This window comes from Pan troglodytes, chromosome 2, assembly GCF_028858775.2.
Source record: "Pan troglodytes isolate AG18354 chromosome 2, NHGRI_mPanTro3-v2.0_pri, whole genome shotgun sequence".
In the NCBI taxonomy this organism is placed as follows: domain Eukaryota; kingdom Metazoa; phylum Chordata; class Mammalia; order Primates; family Hominidae; genus Pan; species Pan troglodytes.
The window spans coordinates 197,564,959-197,577,441 of NC_086015.1; positions in this window are offsets into that span (position 1 = coordinate 197,564,959).

Consider the following 12,483-nt stretch of genomic DNA (forward strand, 5'->3'; position numbering starts at 1 on the left):
GTGTTCTGCCCACCTCGGCCTCCCAAAGTGCTGGGATTACAGGGGTGAGCCACCGCGCCCGGCCGAATTGTTTCCATTTTAAAAACCTCATATTCCATGCCAGACCCTGCAGTGTCTCTCAAGAGGAGCCTCCACTGCCTGGAATTAGCCCCCTAGCGATGTGCTCTTTCCCAGGTCAGCCATGCTGGTAGGACCCCAGGGAGGGGCTAGACTCACAGTCTAGAGGGAGCAAAGTCCCAGCAGATCTTGGTGGCCATTGGCTGGACTCCAGGTGGGCACTCCGCTCGAGGTCTGCAGAGACAACAGGAACCAGCTTCGGCCTCCTCCCCCAGAGCCCAGTCATGGGGTCCCAAGACACACAATGAGCATAAAGCACCCCAAAGTAAAACCTGTCCTCGAAAAATTAAACATAGAGTTAAGCAACGTGTCCTGAAGCACCAAAGAAGGGAAAGATTTGCCCACCAGGATTGATTAAGGAGAGGTTCAGGGGGTAGGTGCAGAGCTTTGGAGGGTGAATGGGATTCTGAAAGGGCCGAGGAAGTGGGTGGGCCATCCAGCTGCAGAGCAGGGCTGAGCAAAGGCCTGGAGGCAGGAAGGGAGGCTATGGTGAGAGACTGAGCTTTCGCAGGTAGCTGATCACCATGCCCTCGCATGCTGGGTGAGCCACGTGGACTTCTTTCTACGGCTGACTGGGAATCAGCAAGGGGAGGGAGTGCGAGGGTTTCGTTTATTTTATCAAGAGACCAGAGCTGGGGGCTGTGGCTCACCCCTGTAATCCCAGCATTTTGGGAGGCCAAAGTGGGTGGATCACCTGAGGTCAGGAGTTCGAGACTAGCCTGGCCAACATGCTGAAACACCTTCTCTTCTAAAAATACAAAAATTAGCCAGGTGTGGTGGCACACACTTATAGTCCCAGCTATTTGGGAGGCTGAGGTAGGAGAATCACTTGAACCTGGGAGTCGGAGGTTGCAGTGAGCCAAGATCACACCACTACACTCCAGCCTGGGTGAAAGAGCAAGACCAGCCCACCTGGCCCCACAGACCTGAGAAGCTGCTTATGCTTCTCATTTTCTCATTCAAAGCTCGGATATGAATGTTCTGCCTGACTGAAGGTTACACAGAAACACAGGGGCACGCGGGCTCAATCCAGCCTCCAGGACAGCCTGAGCCCAACCCGTAAGCTTGCCACATGTCTTTCCAAGGCTGTTTTTCAAAGAACCCTCTCATTCCTCCCTTTCAGAGAGGTTCAGAGAGTTTGAAAGCAGGCAGTTAACAGGTAGAGGTGGCAGGGGGACAGGGCTGGGTGCAGGAAGCAGAAGGGAAAAGTTCTCTTTGGCCTAAAGCAATTTATTCAAGTCGCATTTAATTGTATATTTTAATATGAGACTTCCAAATTTTATGCCACAATAAAGCAGACTAGCCTTTGAAATGATAAAACTAACAACCTCATAGTCCTCATGGCTGGAGCAGCTGCCAGCGCGTCACCGCGTGTAATTAAAGGTCGGCAGCTGTAAGAGCAATTGTGTTTTCCTTGATTAGTACATGAAGGAACAGCTCTGTTTTGAATGCCCTGCGTGACTGGAGGTTACACAGAAACACAGGGGCACGTGGACTCAATCCAGGGAGCCCCATTCCTCCACCTCATTGAGAAATTCGCCTTCCTCGTCACCTCCCCCATCCCAAATTCCTCTCAGGGAGCAATCCAAGAAGGAACAGAGAAATGCCATTAGCCCGATGAACAGGTTCAAGAAAGACATGGAAGGCTAGAAACCCAGAACATGGACCTTAGCAAGTCACTTCTGCCTTTGGGAATCAGTGTCCCATCCAGACAGTGGGGACGTCACATGAGATAACCACTTACGGCAGCCTATCAGTCTATGAAAGAAATTATATCTTTTTACCCCATTTAATCTGGTAAAGAAGGACAAGAAGGAGGGAGAAGGGAAAGAAGGAAGGAGAGAAGAGAGGACGTGAGGAAAGGAGACAGCCAGGCAATACTTGTTCCCAGTTCATGCTTGCATCCTCCTTGGCTCATTTCAGAGCTTCTTGCTGCACTGCCCGCCACACGCATGGCAATATAGTATTAATGTGCCCAGCCCAGACAGCCGTTCAACTAATGCTAATGAGCCTCCATTCCACTGTCAGAGCCGCCACCTGAGTCCTTGGAATGACAGACCTTGTTCTCCCCAGCATGAGCCATTTCCTTCCTAGCAAATTAAGGAAAATGACGAGCTTGCTCCTCACAGCAGAGGACTCTGAAGACAGGAGCATCATGACTGTGCTTCTTAAAACTGAGCAGGTGGAATGAACAAGTGGCTGGCAGTGTGGATGCAGACCTGATGACAGGTGATGAAGAGGTGCGAGGTGCTGTCCAGGCTGATGTGGACGATCCCCCAGACTTACTCTGCTCTGACCAGCCCATCCCATCCCTCCGTGGAGGCCTTTCCTCCTGTCTGGAACGGAGCTGTGGTCCTCAGGACTGGGGACTGTCTGAATCAGCTTCCTGGTCATGTCAGAGTACAATGGATCCACCTATCCACTCGTTCATCTATTAGTGAATTTATTCTTACCCCTCCTGGCCGCAGAAAGGATTTGAGGCAATTTAAATAATAATAATAACAAGATAGCATAAATTAAAAGTAGGAAGCGGCCGGGCACAGTAGCTCACGCCTATAATCCCAACACTTTGGGAAGCCCACCCAGGTGGATCACTTGAGGTCAGGAGTTCGAGACAACAGGCCTGACCAACATGGTGAAACCCCATCTCTAATGAAAATACAAAAATTAGCTTGATATGGTGGCACGCACCTGTAGTCCCAGCTACTCTGGAGGCTGAGGCAGGAGAATTGCTTGAATCCGGGAGGTGGAAGTTGCAGTGAGCCAGAGATCACGCCACTGCACTCCAGCCTGGGCGACACAGCAAGACTCCGTCTCAAAAATACATAAATAAATAAATACATAAATAAATAAATAAAGTAAGAAGCAAAGAAGGAAGAAAGACAAAAGTGAGAGACTAAAATCCTGCAGCCAGTGGCACACGTGATTTATGCACTTGTCTGTATGGATGCTGGGCAATACAAATATCCACTTATTTTTTTAAAGGGATAGACTTGGCTGGCATACAGTTTTGCCCGACTCTTCTCCCTGCCTGGAATGCAGAGGTGGGAGGAGCTGCAGCCATGGGGACAAATGCCACAGGCCACAGATGGCAGACGACGCCGTGGAGGTGCTGCACCGCCCTGGAGGGTCTGCCTCTGCACTCGCTCACTCGTGGGCAGGCACATGAGCACAGCCATCCCCGACTGGGCTACGCCAGCCTCTGCAGTGAGTCTGTTCCTCGCAGCCAATCAGGATGCTGATCCAGAAGGCAACTGAAGCCATGGCCAGCGGGAAACTGCCCAGGCGAGCAGAGATTCAGAAGGAGGGCGGAGCAGAGGCTTCGGGGCTCTCAGCGTTTAAAGGCTGGGAGAAGAGGTTGAGCCTGCAGGAGAGACCGAGGTGAGACAGCCAGAGATGGAGGGATGGGGAGGGGAACTCACCAAAGTGGGCCACGCCTTGGCCTCTAAGCTTCCCAGCAGGCAGTGCAGTGGGGAAAAGGAGATCCCAACCATTTGCATGGCCAGACGCAGGGGTGAGGGGCTGGAGAGGGGTGGGGTACCCTGGGCCGGGGCCAGACACAGGGGTGAGGGGCTGGAGAGGGGTGGGGTAACCCTGGGCCCAGGCCAGATGCAGGGGTGAGGGGGTGGAGAGGGGTGGGGTACCCTGGGCCGGGGCCAGATGCAGGGGTGAGGGGGTGGAGAGGGGTGGGGTACCCTGGGCCGGGGCCAGATGCAGGGGTGAGGGGGTGGAGAGGGGTGGGGTAACCCTGGGCCCAGGCCAGATGCAGGGGTGAGGGGGTGGAGAGGGGTGGGGTACCCTGGGCCCAGGCCAGATGCAGGGGTGAGGGGGTGGAGAGGGGTGGGGTACCCTGGGCCCAGGCCAGACGCAGGGGTGAGGGGCTGGAGAGGGGTGGGGTAACCCTGGGCCGGGGCCAGATGCAGGGGTGAGGGGGTGGAGAGGGGTGGGGTACCCTGGGCCCAGGCCAGGCACAGGGGTGAGGGGCTGGAGAGGGGTGGGGTACCCTGGGCCCAGGCCAGGCACAGGGGTGAGGGGCTGGAGAGGAGTAGGGTACCCTGGGCCGGGGCCAGATGAGCATTTCTCCTCAGGGTCCTTGCACAGTGGACGCTTTGTCACTTGGTCCAAACGTCCCCGGCAACAGGCCTCCTCACAACAGAGCCGGGAGTGCCACGGGGTCGTCTCAGATTTTATCCACCACGTGAGCCCAGCCCCTCATGTCCAGCTTGGTTGAGGACGTATTTGAGGCCATCGGGAGGAGTGGATGAACTGCGTGTCTCCTTCCAGGATCTCTCTCTGAATAGTATTTCGTCGCACCTGAGCTTTTAAACATCAGGTGGCCGTGAGTCCGACCCTGACCTTTTGGCCAAGCGTTGAGGTGCAGGGCTTCCCCTCTCCAGAAAACAGACTCACCACACTGGAGTCGACCTCTTCTGATGAAATCACGCCGCCTAAGAAGAGAGAGGCTTTCAATGCCCAACAAAGGAAACACTCGGTTAATCTGAGCAAAATCAGGAATTCCTCAGGAAGAAAGAAAGAGGCAGATGGGTTTCCAGCTGGGTATTTAAGTGACTTCCTATAATGCAGTCTATAAACGGAGTCCAAAGGGCTAGGCTCTGTTGAGGAGGAGGATGCCCTCAGGAAGCTGTGTGGCCTGGTTTCCTGTGATGAGCCCCTCTTATCCCACAGGCCCCTCCTCGGTAAGGGAGGTCCGGGGAGCAACCCAGGCAGGGGCATTTGTTGCTTCTCTGGCTCTCACACCCAGTCCCTGAGCTGCCCAGATGGCTCTGGTCTCCCTGCTGCCACAGCCTCAGGGAAACCCAAGAGCAGAGTGGTCCAGGGGCACCAGGGAAGCAGAGAAGGTCCTTGAGTTCACGGCGCCATCGTAGGGGCACATGGATGTCCATGGCCTGGAAAGGAACCTTTTTGCTTTTTTTAATTTTTTTTGCAGTTGAGGGAACTGACTTTAGAGAAAACTTGGCCAGGGTCAAGCTGTGAGGAGCAACTGGGGGGTCCTCATTCATCCTGTCTCCCCAGCTTTGTGAGCGCCACATTCTTGCCCGCACAGGGAAGGCGCATTATCTGGCACCTCCTCCCGGAATCTCACTTTTCCTAGCACAACAATGGGAGGTCCCTGGGTTGTTGCAACCTTACTCTTGCCCCTGTGGATGGCTTGGATTAGGCGCTCTTGGAACAATCACAGTGAGAAAGTGCTTTGTGACTTGTAAAGCTCTGAGTGAGGAAGGCCCGCTGGGCACCCATAAGGCACTGCGAGGCAGGCTATCCCAGGACTTGGTCTCTCCCTGTAGCATTTAGGGTTACACATTAGGTCAACAGGTGCTATTGTACCTGAGGTCAGAGCTCCTCCAGCGGAGCCGTGAGGACAACAGCCAAGGTGCATTTCTGCAAAATGTGGTGAGGGCAGTAGGGATGCTCATGGGGACAGGGATGCCGGGGCGGGCACTTGCACCCTCTTCCACCTGCTCTGGGAAAGGGCCCTTTCTGCAGTTGCTTGAGTGTTCGGAGGGAGATTAGCAGGACTAGCCATTAAGGTGCAGCCTGGGGGAGGGCAAAGGGACAGGTGAGAAATGAGGTGTGTCTTTGAAATGATGGAGGCAGACTGGACAGGGAAGGAAAGTGAGGAGTAGGGAGAGACTCAACTCTGGGCATCGGAGCATCAGAGTGGGAAGGGCCCTCTGGTCCAGTCCCTCATTTTAGATGGGGACACTAAGGCCCAAGACGGGAAAGGACTCCCTCAAAGTCACACAGCTGGTCAGTAGCAGAGGGATGATCTGAACCCCGCTTTCAAACATGACAGGATGGGCAGAGGGATGATCTGAACCCTGCTTTCAAACATGACAGGATTTGCATCTCGAAATGCCCCCCACTTTTCCATCTTCCCTAATCCCGTATCTGAAGCCTAAATATGGCCGGTGTGATCTGTGAGGTCCCCCCTTCTCCACTGTGGAGGACCAGGTGACCTCAGAGGAGAGTCACCTCACAGGGCCCTCCAATGGGCCACCTCGCAGGGAAGGAATGGATGCGGGAGAGTCAAGTTGCAATAAAGGAAGGGCAGGAAGGAGGGAGAGGTCAGAGGCCCGGAGGGGATGCCCTGGGCAGGGGGAGGTGTGGGTGTCCAGAGGAAGAGGAAGGAAGCGGTGGACCAGACACACACTTGGGACCCCTCAGGTGGGCAGGGACCAGCCCTCCTGTAAGGACTATTAGTGAAACTATAACCGAGCTTTTCCAAAGACAACTGGGAAAATAAAACCCGAAGAAGCATCTGTGGGCCAGGGGGAGGCCCCTTCCCTGGAAGAGCAAGCCGCAAGAAGCCTGCTGCTAGGACGGCTGGTGTTACATGTTTGTCTGAGGACGTGGACTGATCCCAGGGCATTAAGCACCCAAGCCAACTCAACGCCTGCAGATGGCTCTTCCTCCCAGTGCAGCTCAGCTCCGCAAGTCCAAGGCCAATGTCTCAAGTGACCACTGCCTGGGCAGCAAGTTACACCCACACCCACCCAGCGCAATCCAGGGCAGGGGTGGCCAACCGCAGACCGTGTGAGGTAGAAGGAGCATTTCCCAGCCCCATGCCTGTCTCCATCAAATGCTGGAAATCCTTCTGGCTGTGGTTGCTGGGTCTCGGCCTGAGCTCCTCCCCGGGTGGGAGCTCATGGCCCACATGGTGGCCACTCCGGCCCTGGAGGGTGCTGACCAAGGTCTTCCTTGGACGTAGACAAAATCTAACCCCCTGTATTTCCTACCAATTTGTCCTCATTTTGTCCTTTGAAACCACATAGGACAAGTCTCCTCCCTCTTCCTTGTATCACCCCTTTAACTGGTTCAACCCTGTAACCAGCAACCCTGAATCCTCTCTTCTTCAGGCTGAACACCCCTGGCTCTTTTATCCAGTTTCCATGTGGCTGGGTTCCAGTTCTTCACCCCAGCACCTCCCTTTCTGCACTCTACCCTAGTTATTTTCTACTAAACTCTCTCTGCTTGCTTAATGGTGGCTCCCAGGATTGAACAGAACATTTGAGTTGAAGGCAGTATTTTATTTTATTTTATTTTATTTTATTTTATTTTATTTTATTTTATTTTATTTTATTTTTTAAGACGGAGTCTCACTCTGTCACTCAGGCTGGAGTGCAGTGGCATGATCTTGGCTCACTGCAACCCTCACCTCCTGGGTTCAAGCAATTCTCCTGCCTCATCCTCCTGAGTAGCTGGCACCACATGCGTGGGCCACCACACCTGGCTAATTTTTGTATTTTTAGTAGAGATAGGGTTTCGCCATGTTGGCCAGGCTGGTCTCAAACTCCTGACCTCAGGTGATCTGCCCGCCTCGGCCTCCCAAAGTGCTGGGATTAGAGGCATGAGCCACTGCGCCCCGCCAAGGCAGTGTTTTAAATCCTCCCTGCTCTAGGGACTTAAGAAGGTGGCTTCTCTACACACCCCTTCTCCTTCCTGTTAGCCCATGTCTTGACTCCCTGACCCAAGCTTCAAGGACCCAGACAGGAAAGCCACGCTTGCTCAGAGGCAAAAAATTATGAACACCTGTGGCTCATAAGAATTAAATATGTGTGACAAATCCTGATTTTCGAACACCTTTATAATAAGAAAGAAGAATATTGAGCTCTCTTAAGAGGAGTGGAGTCAAAAGGGGGACGTGCCCCAGTACCACAGCAGGTGTTGAAGGGACCCTGGGCCAGGTCCTTGTCTGGATGCCGGCTCATGTGTGACATGTTGGGCCCGTCGGGGGAGAGTTCACCCCGAGCACCTCCTACGTGCCCAGTTCTGTGCCAGCGCCATGGGAGAGAAACTAATTAATACATAGCTCTTACCCCAAGGAGCCCAGTTAGGAAATCAGCGCATAGAGAATTACAGTGAAATGTGCTAGAGGCTGGGATGCAGACACCAATGTCGCGAAGGTTCACTTCCTATCGTGGCCGAAACGAGGGATCACAAACCCGAAACAGACGTCACCGGGCTAACGTCAAGCTGCCAGCAGGGCTGCATTCCTGCCGGAGGCTCCAGGGTGAACACTTTCCTTGCCTTTTCCAGCTTCTGGAATCTGCCCACACTCCTTAGCTCACAGGCCCCTTTTCTCACCTCACAGCCAGCAGCGTCCCGTCTTCAAATCTCTCTGACTCCCCCCTCCTGCCTCCTTCTGTCCCTTACGAGGACCTGAGGGATCATCTAGGATCAGCTTGTGTCTCAAGATCCCTCACCTAATCACTCCTAACGAAGCCTCTTTTGCCATCTGAGGTAACATATTCACAGGTTCTCTGAGATTCGAAAGGGGACATTTTGGGCGGCCATTATTCTGCTCACCCAGGGAACAACTAACTCGGGCTGTGGGAAAGACCACATTTGAAAGGACCCTCTAAAGGCTCTGCAGGAGGCTTATGCAGAAACAAAAAGGAAAAGGAGATTTATAAAGAAGAATACACTTGCCCAAAGCATCAAGACAAGAAAGCACGGCTCGTGTTTGTCCTTTTTTTGTTTGCTTTTCTTTGTTTACTTTTCCGCAAAGAGCCAGCATCTGCCTGATTGCCTCCGGTGCTGAGAGGCTCACGACTTTCCTAGAAACCCATCTTCTCTATTCAGTCCTGTTGACAGCTCTGAACTGACGATCTTCCTTAAATTGAGCCCTGATGTTTTCACAATCACCGGAAATGTTAGTAGACCTCACAATGCCCAGGAGTGACTTAGCTGGACCACGGTGAAGTACTGTGCAGTGGGAGGATCATGGTATGCAGGGGGTCTGGTATATCCAGGAGGTTCTCTGAGGCTCATCCTTGGAGAGATTGTGTTCTTCTTAAATGCACCTGGGCAGGTGGCCAGGTCAATGACTTAGCAGAGCAATACCATTCTCAAAGCTGGGTGCTCTGCGGAATTTCAGACGCCATCTCCTCTACTCCTTTGCTACAAATCAACTCAAAATAATTTGAACTGAGAATGAATTTGAACTTGAGCTTGAAGGGACAAAACCTTAGAAACCCTGACATTTTCCATTTCTCTTTTGATGTCACTGGGAACATAAACTGCTAGGGGCTTAGAGCTGAGGGGGAGGCCCAACCCTCTTGCCTTTGTCCTGAGAGCAAGCTGGGGTGCTGGCCAGCCTCAGGTAGGCCCTGCAGTGGAGGTCAGGTGGAGAGGATGGGAGCTCTGGGCTGTGGGGCCCGTGAGGGAAGGCTTGCCTGGAAGGCCTCCTGCACCCCTGCTAGCTCTCTGCATCTCTGTTAGCCTCCTCATTCCTGGGTGTCCTTCGTGCTGCGCAGGAGTGTTCTGGGTTCTGCTCCAGGGTGTGGCCAATGGGGCAGACCCCTGCCTTCCTGGTGTACCAGTGCCAGGAAAGCCTCTCCGCTCAGGTGCACCTCCAGTTTACAATGCACTTTTACATCGATTGCCTTCTTGGGCCCTCAGAACACCCTGGTGTGAATGGGGAAACTGAGTCAGTGGCAGAGCTGAGACCAATTCTGCAGTTCCCAGCACACAAGGATGCCTCCTGTGGGCTCCGGATGGCTCCTGTTGGGTCCAGGCTGGGCCTGCTGTCAGTCATGGCTTGCACCTGCATTTCTACCTCCTTTCTCTCACTTCCTTCTATCCCATCTGTTTCTCTCTCCACTCATTTTTCTCCCGTATTCCTTTTTATTCCCACTGCTTTTCTCCATCTCATCATCCAAGACCTCCAAAAATAATGCTTAATTCTCAGGGAGCCCTCACTAGGCTTAGAGGACTAGAACCCCTGTAAGGTTGCAATGGTCTATGACCACGAACATGAGTGTCCTCCTGGCACTTGCATCCCCCTGGCCAGTAGGGCCTGGGTTGGCAGCTGATCCAGTCCATGCCAGGAGAAGCAGTGGGCAGTGAGGGCAGGGGTGAGTAGCTCTAGGCCAGATGGCAGGAGACGAGCTCATGTGACAGCTCTGCCAGTCATAACCTCAGATGTGTCACTGCCCCGTCGTGGACCTCAGTGTTGTCATCTGTAAAGTGAAATAATAATACCTACCTCCCACAGGGGTTGGAAGGTTAAGAAAACTGACTTCGTGATGCCAGGTATGTATTAGGTGTTTAATAAAGGTTCATGGCCGGGTGTGGTGGCTCACACCTGTAATCTCAGCACTTTGGGAGGCCAAGGCGGGCAGATTTCTTGAGCCCAGGAGTTTGAGACCAGCCTGAGCAACATGGGGAGACCCCATCTCTACAAAAAATAAAAAAAATAGCTGCATGTAGTGGTACATGCCTGTATTCCTAGCTACTCCGGAGGCTAAGGTGGGAGGAGTGCTTCAACCCAGGAGGTTGAGGCTGTAATGAGATGTGATCACACCACTGCATTCCAGCCTGGGAGGTACAGCCTTGTCTCAAAAAATAAAAACAGCTGGCTGTGCTGGCTCACGCCTATAATCCCCGCACTTGGTCGAGCTGGGCAGATCACCTGAAATCAGGAGTTCGAGACCAGCCTGGCCAACATAGCAAAACCCCGTCTCTACTAAAAATACGAAAATTAGCTGGGCGTAGTGGCACATACCTGTAATCCCAGCTACTCGGGAGGCTGAGGTATGAGAACCACCTGAACCCAAGAGGCGGAGGTTGCAGTGAGGCAAGATGGCACCACTGCACTCCAGCCTGGGCCACAGAGCAAGACCCTGTCTCATTAAATAAAATAAAACGAAATAATAAAAGTAAAAATTGGCTGGGCATGGTGGCTCACACCTGTAATCACAGCACTTTGGGAGGCCGAGGCGGGCAGATCACGAGGTCAAGAGATCGAGACCATCCTGGCCATCATGGTGAAACCCCATCTCTACTAAAAATACAAACATTAGCCAGGTGTGGTGGCGGGCGCCTGTAGTCCCAGCTACTCCGGAGGCTGAGGCAGAAGAATGGCGTGAACCCGGGAGGTGGAGGTTGCAGTGAGTGGAGATCGCACCACTACACTCCAGCCTGGCGACAGAGGGAGACTGTGTCTGAAATAAATAAATAAATAAATAAAATCTAATAAAAATAAAGGTTTCACTGAGTGTGGCTGCAGCTGAAACACAGAGCCTCCCCTAACCCCCAGAGCCTGGACTTGGAAAGATCCATGCTGGGGTCATCAAAGCCAGGGAGCACCTGGAAGCATGGACAGGGAGGTGGAAGGCGGGCGGGCATCAGGGGCAGATGTTGCTCATTGTCTTCTTCCTCTAGGCCTCAGCCTCCAGTACCCTGGACCCGCCCACTGAACTCAATGAATGTTTGTCTCTTTACGATGTTGATGGAATCATCCTGTAACATTCCAGGTGTCTAATGAGGGTGTGCACAGCTACTGGGCAGTGAGTCCTGGTATCGCCCTGCCTTTGGCACGCCCTGTAGCAATGGTGATTGTTTAAAAGCTGGGAAGCCCAGATTGACTTCTCCCAAAATAGACTCCGTCACTTCGGACGTCACGGAAGATTCAAAGCCCAACTTTTGTGATGGTCTCAGAAAGTGAAGTCAATGACAACATGCAGTGGGGGAGAGGGAGGAGACAAAGTGAGGAGGAACCCAGGACAAGGAGGACCCTACTCTGCCCAGGAGAAGTCAAGGAAACTTCTAGAGCTGGAAACTCAGAGAACAGAAATAGTTGGACTTTCAGTTAAAAACAAACAAACTGATGAAACCCAGTTAGCTCTTCTCCCTCCAAAGACCTCACTTAGATGGCAGTAAAAGAAATTGAAATGGTATTAGCCCACAATGTCACAGGAATGGGAGAGGATCAGCAATGGACTGGAGAGTTCAGCAAGTTTATGGAACAGAGCAGTTAAGGAGTAATAGATGAGGAAGAGAAAGCTACAGCCAGTGTGAGCAGAGAGATCCCGTCTACTCAATGGAACCCCAGAGAGGCGTGAAGATGGATTATACCGGGTACGATGTAGAAAAGGCATGATCTGTGGGAATAAAAGCCAGGGAGTTCTTTAAAAGCTATTATAGTATAAGGCACGGTTGTGTCTGTTCCCATCCTTAGGAAAACAAACAAACAAAAAGAAATTGCAAGATCCTAGAGAAATAACCCTCTGCAAACATTCTGGCTTGTAGAAGTTCCCAGTGTAACACTCAGCTTGCTCCCCCATACCCTAGAATGAAGTTGATAACCTCTGCCAGTGTGCACAAAGATCCCAAAGTCAGTTATTTTTATTGCCTTACTTTAAAAATATGAACCAACAACCAAGGGTTTAAGAGAAGCAAGCAAGCAAACAACAACAAAATGAAATACCAGAGAAAAAAGATGTAGTTTAGAAAGGGGAACTTTGAAAACCCAATCTTAAACTCTAGTATTCTTAAAAAAAAAAAAACAAACTGCATCCATAAGACAAGAATAAGAGTCTATTTTTAAAAATTAACAGTGAT